Consider the following 8,086-nt stretch of genomic DNA (forward strand, 5'->3'; position numbering starts at 1 on the left):
GCACCTGGGCGCCTGGGCTGCTCGGGCCTTGGAAGGGCACAAAATGCAGGCCCAACCAAGGCTGTGCCTTTGTGGAGTACCCGAGAACCTGGACCTGAGCGGCTTAGACCTGGGAAGTGCACGCAACCCAGGGCCCGCTTTAGACAGTTCCCCTGCAGAGCAACCTGGAGCCTGAGCAGTGTAAACGGGGAAAGCACGCACGCCGTGAGCGGGGCAAACCCAGTGTGACCCAGACACTGTGAGCACTCCCCACACACACCAGTGATTGTTTGCAGTTTTTGTTCCTCCCTCCCCACAGCACAACTGAAAAAATGAGCCTAAATAAGTGACCACCTTCGCCCCCTTGTGTCAGGGTGGAAATTAGAGACTTGCAAACAGAAGAAGCCAAGATAAACAGAGGGAACGCTTTGGAAGTGACAGGTGCAACAGATTAAAACCCTGCACTTGACACCGTCTACATTGTAGGAGGCCTATAGACCTTGAGAAGTATAAGCTAGAACAAGGAACTATCTGAAACTGAACTGACCCCACACTGCCCTCAACAACTCCAGAGAAATTCCTAGATATATTTTACTATTATCATTTTTTAAATTTTTTAAATTTTTTTATTTTTAAGTCCTCGATTACTCCTTTAATTTTCATTTTTATAACCTACTGTTACCTTGCAAAAGAAAATACCCTATTTTTAAAGTAAATTTCATATATCTTTTTAATAATTTTTTTTATTTTGTTTTGTTTTTTTAATATTGTACTTTTGAGAGTTTAACCTCTACTCTAGACTCTTTAATCTTTTCTTTATGGTGTTTGTTATCGATTTTGTACCTTTAAGAATCCAATCTTCTATGAACATTGGGGTATGGGGTACACATGTCTCTTTCAGATCTGGTTTCCTCAGTGTGTATGCCCAGGAGTGGGATTGCTGGGTCATGTGGCAGTTCTATTTCCAGTTTTTTAAGGACTCTCCACACTGTTCTCCATAGCAGCTGTCCTAGTTTGCATTCCCACCAACAGTGTAAGAGGGTTCCCTTTTCTCCACACCCTCTCCAGCATTTATTGCTTGTAGACTTTTGGATAGCAGCCATTCTGAGTGGCATGTAGTGGTACCTGTTTGTGGTTTTGATTTGCATTTCTCTGATAATGAGTCATGTTGAGCATCTTTTCATGTGTTTGTTAGCCATCTGTATGTCTTCTTTGGAGAAATGTCTTTTTAGTTCTTTGGCCCATTTTTTGATTGGGTCATTTATTTTTCTGGAATTGAGCTGCAGGAGTTGCTTGTATATTTTGAGATTAATCCTTTGTCTGTTTCTTCATTTGCTATTATTTTCTCCCAATCTGAGGGCTGTCTTTTCACCTTGCTTATAGTTTCCTTTGTTGTGCAAAAGCTTTTAAGTTTCATTAGGTCCCATTTGTTTATTTTTGCTTTTATTTCCAATATTCTGGGAGGTGGGTCATAGAAAATAGCCAGAACATGGAAGCAACCTAGATGCCCATCAGCAGACAAATGGATAAGGAAGCTCTGGTACATATACACTATGGAATATTACTCACCCATTAAAAAGAATTCATTTGAATCAGTTCTAATGAGATGGATGAAACTGGAGCCCATTATACCGAGTGAAGTAAGCCAAAAAGATAAAGACCAATACAGTATACTAATGCATATTTATGGAATTTTAAAATATGGTAACAATAACCCTATATGCAAAACAGAAAAAGAGACACAGATGTACAGAAAAGACTTTTAGACTCTGTGGGAGAAGGCGAGGGTGGGATGTTCTGAGAGAATAGCATTGAAACAAGTATACTATCAAGGGTGAAACAGATCACCAGCCCAGGTTGGCTGCATGAGACAAGTGCTCAGGTCTGGTGCACTGGGAAGACCCAGAGGAATGGGATGGAGAGGGAGGCGGGAAGGGGGATTGGGATGAGGAACTCATGTAAATCCATGGCTGATTCATGTCAGTGTATGGCAAAAACCACTACAATACTGTAAAGTAATTAGCCTCCAACTAATAAAAATAAATGGAAAAAGAAAAAAAGAATCCAATCTTCAATACCCATTCTTACTTAGGAATGTGATTACTGGCTTGATTGCCCTCTCCCCCTTTTGACTCTCCTTATTCTCCCCCAGGTCACCTCTATCTCCTCCCTCCCCCTTCTCTTCTCTACCCAACTCTGTGAATCTTTTGGGGTATTCAGGGCAGTGGAGAACACTTAAGGAACTGATTACTGACCACATCTGTCTCTCTCCTCTTGACCCTCCTCTTCTCCTCCTGGTCACCTCTATCTCCTTCCTCCCTCTTCTCTTCTCTATGTACCTCTGTGAACCTCCCTCGTGTTCCAGGCTGTGGAGAGCACATAGGGAACTGATTGCTGACTAAATTGCTCTCTCCCCTTTTGATTCTCCCTCTACTCCTCCTCATCACCTCTATCTCCCTTCCTCCTCCCTCTTCTGTTCTCCATGTAACTCTGCAAACCTCTCTGGGTGTCCCTCACTGTGGAGAATCTTTTCTCCATTGACTTAGATGTTTTATCATCAGTGCAGTATAGATGGAGAAGTCTTGAGGCTACTGTAAGAATAAGACTAAAAACCAGAGGCAAGAGCCTTAAATCCAAAACTTGAGAACACCAGAAAACTCCTGACTCCAGGGAACTTTAATCAACAAGAGCTCATCCAACAGCTACACTGAAACCAAGGTCCACCCAAGAGCCAACAAGTTCCAGAGAAAGACACACCAAGCTAATTCTCCAGCAACGCAGGAACATAGCCCTGAGCATTAATATATAGGCTGCCCAAAGTCACATGAAACCCACAGACACCTCAAAACTCACTACAGGACACTTCATTGAACTCCAGAGAGAACAGATCCAGCCCCACCAACCAGAACACCTATGCAAGCTTCCCTAATGAGGAAACCTTGACAAGCCACCCATCCAACCCCACCCACAGGGAGGAACCTCCAAAATAAAGAGGAACCACAAACTTCCAGCATACAGAAAGGCCACCCTGAACACTGAAATCTAAACAGGATGAAAAGAAAGAGAAACATTCAGCAGGTAAAGGAACATGATAAATGCCCATCAAACCAAACAAAAGAGGAGATAGAGAGTCTACCTGAAAGAGAATTCAGAATAATGATAGTAAAAATGATCCAAAATCTTGAAAACAAAACGGAGTCACAGATAAATTGTCTGGAGACAAGGATTGAGAAGATGCAAGAAATGTTTAACAAGGACCTAGAAGAAATAAAAAAGAGTCAATTAAAAATGAATAATGCAATAATTGAGATCAAAAACATTCTGGAGGGAACCAACAGTAGAAAAACTGAGGCAAAAGATAGGATAAGTGAGGTGGAAGATAGAATGGTGGAAATATATAAAGCAGAGAGGGAAAAAAGAAAAAAGAATTAAAAGAAATGAGGGCAACCTCAGAGACCTCTGGGACAATGTCAAATGCCCAAACCTTCAAATCATAGGAGTCCCAGAAGAAGAAGACAAAAAGAAAGGCCATGACAAAATACTTGAGGAGATAATAGTTGAAAACTTCCCTAAAATGGAGAAGGAAATAGCCACCCAAGTCCAAGAAACCCAGAGAGTCCCAAACAGGATAAACCCAAGGCAAAATATCTCAAGACACATATTAATCAAATTAACGAAGATCAAATACAAAGAACAAACATTAAAAGCAGCAAGGGAAAAACAACAAATAGCTCATAAGGTGATTCCCATAAGGGTAACAACTGATCTTCCAGTAGAAACTCTTCAGGCCAGAAGGGAATGGCAAGACATACTTAAAGTGATGAAAGAGAAAAACCTACAACCCAGATTACTATACTCAGAAAGGATCTCATTCAGAGATGAAGGAGAAATCAAAAGCTTTACAGACAAGCAAAAGCTCAGAGAATTCAGCACCACCAAACCAGCTCTTCAACAAATGCTAAAGGATCATTTCTAGACAGGAAACACAGAAAAGGTGTAGAAACTCGAACCCAAAACAACAAAGTAAATGGCAATGGGATCATATTTATCAATAATTACCTTAAATGTAAATGGGTTGAATGCCCCAACCAAAAGACAAAGACTGGTTGAATGGATACAAAACCAAGACACCTATATATGCTGTCTACAAGAGACCCACCTCAAAACAAGGGACATGTACAGACTGAAAGTGAGGGGCTAGAAAAAGACATTTCATGCAAATGGAGATGAAAAGAAAGCAGGAATATCAATACTCATATCAGACAAAATAGACTTTGAAATAAAGGCTGTGAAAAGAAACAAAGAAGGACACTATATAATGATCAAAGGATCAATCCATGAAAAAGGTACAACAATTACAAATATATATGCACCCAACATAGGAGCAGCACAATATGTAAGGCAAATGCTAACAAGTATGAAAGGGGAAATTAACAGTAACACAATAAGAGTTGGAGACTTTAATGTCCTACTCACACCTATGAATAGATCAACTAAACAGAAAATAAGCAAGGAAACACAAACTTTAAGTGATACAAAGGACCAGTTAGACCTAATTCACATCTATAGAACATTTCACCCCAAAACAATGAATTTCACCTTTTTCTCACGTGCACATGGAAACTTCTTCATGATAGATCACATCCTGGACCATAAATCTAGCCTTGGCAAATTCAAAAAAAAAATTGAAGTCATTCCAAGCATCTTTTCTGATCACAGTGTGGTAAGATTAGATGTCAACTACAGGAAAAATAAAAATGCAAACATATGGAGGTTAAACAACATGCTTCTGAATAAACAAAAAATCAGAGACGAAATCAAAATATGCATAGAAATGAATGAAAATGAAAACACAACAATCCAAAACTATCGGATTCAGTAAAAACAGTGCTAAGGGGAAGGTTCATAGCAATACAAGCTTACCTCAAGAAAAAGGAGAAAAATCAAATAACCTAACTCCATAGCTAAAGCAACTAGAAAAGGAAGAAATGAAGAACCCTAGGCTTAGTTCAGTTCAGTTCACTTCAGTCACTCAGTTATGTCTGACTCTTTGTGACCCCATACATTGCAGCATGCCAGGCATCCCTGTCCATCACAAACTCCCAGAGTTTACTCAAATTCATGCCCATCGAGTGGGTGATACCATTCAGCCATCTCATCCCCTGTCATTCCCTTCTCCTCCTGCCTCCAATCCCCCCAAGCATCAGGGTCTTTTCCAATGAGTCAACTCTTCGCATGAGTTGGCCAAAGTACAGGAGTTTCAGCTTCAACATCAGTCCTTCCAATGAACATCCAGGACTGATCTCCTTTAGGATGGACTGGTTGAATCTCCCTGCAGTTCAAGACTCTCAAGACTCTTCTCCAACACCACAGTTCAAAAGAATCAATTCTTCAGCGCTCAGCTTTCTCACAGTCCAATTCTCACATCCATAAATGACCACTGGAAAAACCATAGCCTTGACCAGATGGGCCTTTGTTGGCAAAGTAATGTCTCTGCTTTTTAATATGCTATCTAGGTTGGTCATAACTTTCCTTCCAAGGAGAAAGTATCATTTAATTTCATGGCTGCAATCACCATCTGCCATGATTTTGGAGCCCAAAAAAATAAAATCTGACACTGTTTCCACTGTTTCCCCATCTATTTCCCATGAAGTGATGGGACCACATGCCATGATCTTAGTTTTCTGAATGTTGAGCTTTAAGCCAACTTTTTCACTCTTCTCTTCCACTTTCATCAAGAGGCTTTTTAGTTCCCCTTCACTTTCTGCCATAAGGGTGGTATCATCTGCATATCTGAGGTTATTGATATTTCTCCCGGCAATCTTGATTCCAGCTTCTGCTTCTTCCAGCCCAGCATTTCTCATGATGTCCTCTGCATATAAGTTAAATAAGCAGGGTGACAATGTACAGCCTTTACATACTCCCTTTCCTATTTGGAACCAGTCTGTTGTTCCATGTCCACTTCTAACTGTTGCTTCTTGACCTGCATACGGGTTTCTCAAGAGGCAGGTCAGGTGGTCTTGTATGCCCACCTCTTTTAGAATTTTCCACAGTTTACTGTGATCCACACAGTCGAAGGCTTTGGCATAGTCAATAAAGCAGAAAAAGATGTTTTTCTGGAACTCTCTTGCTTTTTTGATGATCCAGCGGATGTTGGCAATTTGATCTCTGGTTCCTCTGCCTTTTCTAAAGGCAGCTTGAAAATCTGGAAGTTCACGGTTCACGTGTTGCTGAAGCCTGGTTTAGAGAATTTTGAGCATTGTTTTACTAGCGTGTGAGATGAGTGCAATTGTGCGGTAGTTTGAGCATTCTTTGGGATTGCCTTTCTTTGGGATTGGAATGAAAACTGACCTTTTCCAGTCCTGTGGCCACTGCTGAGTTTTCCAAATTTGCTGGCGTATTGAGTGCAATACTTTCACATCATCATCTTTTAGGATTTGAAATGGTTCAACTGGAATTCCATCACCTCCACTAGCTTTGTTCGTAGTAATGTTTTCTAAGGCCCACTTGACTTCACCTTCCAGGACATCTGGCTCTAGGTGAGTGATCACACCACTGTGATTATCTGGCTCATGAAGACCTTTTTGGTGCAGTTCTTCTGTGTATTCTTGCCACCTCTTCTTAATATCTTCTGCTTCTGTTAGGTCCATAGCATTTCTGTCCTTTTTGAACCCATCTTTGCGTGAAATGTTCCCTTGGTATCTGTTACTTTCTTGAAGAGATCTCTAGTCTTTCCCATTCTGTTGTTTTCCTCTATTTCTTTGCATTGATCACTGAGGAAGGATTTCTTATCTCTCCTTGCTATTCGTCGGAATTCTGCATTCAAATGGGAATATCTTTCCTTTTCTCCTTTGCTTTTTGCTTCTCTTCTTTTCACAGCTCTTTGTAAGTCCTCCTCAGACAACCATTTTGCCTTTTTGCATTTCTTTTCCATAGAGATGGTCTTGATCCCTGTCTCACGCACAATGTCAAAAACCTCCATCCATAGTTCATCAGGCACTCTGTCTATCAGATCTAGTCCCTTAAATCTATTTCTCACTTCCACTGTATAGTCATAGGTATTTGATTTAGGTCATACCTAAATGGTCTAGTGGTTTTCCCTACTTTCTTCTGTTTAAGTCTGAATTTGGCAATAAGGAGTTCATGATCTGAACCACAGTCAGCTCTTGGTCTTGTTTTTGCTGACTATATAGAGCTTCTCCATCTTTGGCTGCAAAGAATATAATCAATCTGATTTCAGTGTTGACCATCTGGTGATGTCCACGTATAGAGTTGTACACACTTCTCTTGTGTTGTTGGAAAGGGTGTTTGCTAAGACCAGTGCATTCTTTTGGAAAACTCTATTAGCCTTTGACCTGCTTCATTTCATACTCCAAGGCCAAATTTGCCTGTTACTCCAGGTGTTTCTTTACTCCTACTTTTGCATTCCAGTTCCCTATAATGAAAAGGACATCCTTTTTAGGTGTTAGTTCTAAAAGGTCTTGTAAGTCATCACAGAACTTTTCAACTTCAGTTTCTTCAGTGTTACTGGTTGGGGCATAGGTTTGGATTACCGTGATATTGAATGGTTTCCCTTGGAAATGAACAGAGATCATTCTGTTATTTTTGAGATTGCATCCAAGTACTGCATTTCAGACTCTTTTGTTGACCATGATGGCTACTCCATTTCTTCTAAGGGATTCCTGCCCACAGTAGTAGATATAATGGTCAGCTGAGCTAAATTCACCCATTCCAGTCCATTTTAGTTCACTGATTCCTAGAATGTCGACATTCACTTTGCCATCTCCTGTTTGACCACTTCTAATTTGCCTTTATTCATGGACCCAACATTCCAGGTTCCTATGCAATATTGCTCTTTACAGCATCAGACCTTGCTTCTATCACCAGTCACATCCACAACTGGGTATTGTTTTTGCTTTGGCTCCATCCCTTCATTCTTTCTGGAGTTATTTTTCCACTGATCTCCAGTAACATAATGGGCAACTACCGACCTGGGGAGTTCCTCTTTCAGTATCCTATCATTTTGCCTTTTCATACTGTTCATGGGGTTCTCAAGGTAAGAATACTGAAGTGGTTTGCCATTCCCTTCTCCAGTGGACCACATTCT

At 40.6% G+C, this 8,086-nt stretch overlaps 1 long non-coding RNA gene across 1 annotated transcript in view; it reads right to left on the reverse strand.

The window, feature by feature from the left end:
• LOC136170813 (uncharacterized) overlaps positions 1-5,159 on the reverse strand; it is an 83,430-nt gene extending 78,271 nt beyond the window's left edge. Inside the window, exon 1 of the long non-coding RNA XR_010663687.1 lies at positions 4,579-5,159. This is a non-coding gene — a long non-coding RNA (uncharacterized lncRNA). The remainder of the gene's footprint in view (positions 1-4,578) is intronic.
• Between the last annotated feature and the right edge of the window lie 2,927 nt (positions 5,160-8,086).

The sequence above is a fragment of the Muntiacus reevesi genome, chromosome 6 (genome assembly GCF_963930625.1).
Source record: "Muntiacus reevesi chromosome 6, mMunRee1.1, whole genome shotgun sequence".
Lineage (NCBI taxonomy): Eukaryota > Metazoa > Chordata > Mammalia > Artiodactyla > Cervidae > Muntiacus > Muntiacus reevesi.